Source organism: Etheostoma spectabile, chromosome 18 (assembly GCF_008692095.1).
Source record: "Etheostoma spectabile isolate EspeVRDwgs_2016 chromosome 18, UIUC_Espe_1.0, whole genome shotgun sequence".
Taxonomy (NCBI): Eukaryota; Metazoa; Chordata; class Actinopteri; order Perciformes; family Percidae; genus Etheostoma; species Etheostoma spectabile.
The window spans coordinates 12,709,939-12,712,451 of NC_045750.1; the positions used below are offsets into that span (position 1 = coordinate 12,709,939).

General features: G+C 37.3%; 1 protein-coding gene across 1 annotated transcript in view; it reads left to right on the forward strand.

The window, feature by feature from the left end:
• Positions 1-2,513, forward strand: part of LOC116705913 (potassium channel subfamily K member 2) — a 27,035-nt gene that overhangs the window by 12,349 nt on the left and 12,173 nt on the right. The window lies entirely within an intron of this gene.

The window sequence follows — 2,513 nt, forward strand, 5'->3', positions numbered from 1 at the left end:
GCTTCGATTATGCAGCAGAAACTATCACCTTTGATGCTTGTTGGTGTAAACAGCCCATAATTGCTGTGCTTTTGGCTTTGTCTCATTTTGCCTGATTGGTGCAAAATGTTATCTGGCTGTTGCTGCTCAGAGAAGCTTTTCCTAAAGCTAAATGTATTGTGTAAGTTGTTGGTCATGGACCAGCCTATGAAGCATTACAATAGAGTCCAGAAAGGAAAACTCCCCATCTCAGCTTTCTTCTATTGTTCTGGATTTACCTCAGCTTGAGAGGGATGAGCAAGGATTCATACCCACATATTGATTTGTTTGCCTTTAATTGGATGGCAGTAAGAATGATGTTTCCCCCACTTATTTTCCTTCTAGATACTTTAGAGGAAATGAAGTTCCTCCTATCTCCTGGGAGTAAAAGCGGTGCAGTAACCATTAATCTCACAGTATTTCTTCCTCGTGGGATTCCTTAGTCTCTCTTACTGTTATATACCTGCTAAAATTCACATTTCCTATAGTGTATAAAGTAGATCAAATGAATCTCAAATGAAAAATCATTTGTCAATTGCACGTAAAAGAAACGCCATGATGTGTTTTGACCAACATGTCCCTATTGGGCTCTGTTATAAAGCTGTTTCCAGTGGAGCACAGGAGTCCTGATATTTAGTTTAAATTCAACATTTAATGTGATGTACGCATCAACATGGAAAAATGTCCTTTTCTTTACTCTTTACTCTGACTCAACATGGGAAATATGAGTACAGTTACAGTGATACCAATGACGTTTCCCCAATAAGCTTACTTTAATACCACCTAAAAACCACCATGCCAAAGTTTAACTTCTGTATTTTTTCGCAATCAAATGATCCACAAAATAACAAAAGCAACCCTCTGTCTTTGACAGAAGTTAATTAAGTCCCTCAGTTAAATGTCGTGCTGCCATTTTCTCTCCTAGCATCACTGAATGAATTTAGAAGGAAGTCATTAAGCTTTTATAGTCCACTGTAATTAGATTCGTTCCTTCATTAGATACAGACATTGACACTTTAGATAACCGAGTCGGTGGTGTCACGAATGCAATGGGGCCCATACTGACAAATGGGTTGGTCAATGTCAAGGCTTCAGCAAATTATAACGTGCAAATCTAAAGTTCCATGTATTATGTATGCAGGCAATGTTGACGTCAAGTATAAAACTGACTGAATGACCTATTGGTATTTAACTGAATTTGGTATTTAACCTTTGATTGAAGTCATGTATGAGAAAAAAAAAAAAAAAAACTTACATTAAAACACACATCACATCCAAATCCTGAAAGCCATGTTGTTTTTTTATTACATATTACATACAAACCCACATGTTTTTTTCTTAAAATATACAATTTTTAACAACTTCAAAATGCTGAAATAGTCTCTTTTTGGCAATTTCATCCTATTTGAAAAAAGAAAAAGAAATTTTCCCTGAACGCCACCATTTTATTCCAGTGCATGACACTAACTCTTTGAGATTGCAAAGCGTACCTTGCTTTTCACCTCAGCTATTGCGAAATAATTCAAAGATGAAGTGAGCATATTAACAAGAATCTGTTTTATTCTGTATATAAAAAGCAGAAAAGAAGAAGTGAGTGCAGCTTCAAATAAGAGAGCTGCTGTGTCTCATTTGTTCTGCAGGGGCACCCAGAGCTGGTAAATAAATCTAATCTGGCATCAGGTTTCCCATTGAACTAATCTTGAGATTAGTAAGACTTGATTGACAATTATTCTCTGATTTAGTATCACCCCACTCCAATGTGAGACTGAAAAGTCATTAGAGGGCACGCTGCAGCTCGTAACCAGAGACAGATGACTGCATTTATAGACCAAAGTGGATGTAGATGTTCATTATCCGTACCCAGACTTCTATAAGCCCCGCCTGCTTTTCTAGCTGCTGCACATGATGATGGGTTTAGGGAAAAGATGAAAGGTGAACCATTAGAGTGTGTGTGTGTGTGTGTGTGTGTGTGTTTGTGTGTCTACCTACAGTGCACTGTCTGTTTTTTCATTAATGGTGTTCCTTTCATTTTTCATACCTATCGAATTTGTTTAAAGGACTGAGGGTGTGAATCCTAGACTGTAGTCTGAGTCAGTGCTTTAGTACGACTCCCATCTAACTACTGACATTTCTCAAAGCTCTAAACTATGCTACTGCGCCTGTCTGCAGTGATGTTACAGCACAGTCAGGCTTTGTGGGAAGTTTTTTTGTACTTTAGTTTGAACTCGTGACTTCTTTTGCCAGCTTTGATGAAACAATAATAAGATGCAGAATGTGCAACACAGAAAAGGTATCACACTTCCCAGGGCTGTCTTTAATCGCTTTAGTGCAAGGCACTAGCATACGTTCTCTGCAGAAGAAAATAACATTAACAGGGTCATCTAGCATAAATACTTTCTGTTGTTTCCCAGGGAAAAGTCCCCAAGAGAGCATCATATGCAAATTAATGATACAAAAAGATAAATTAAGTTCTCATAATATATATATATATATAT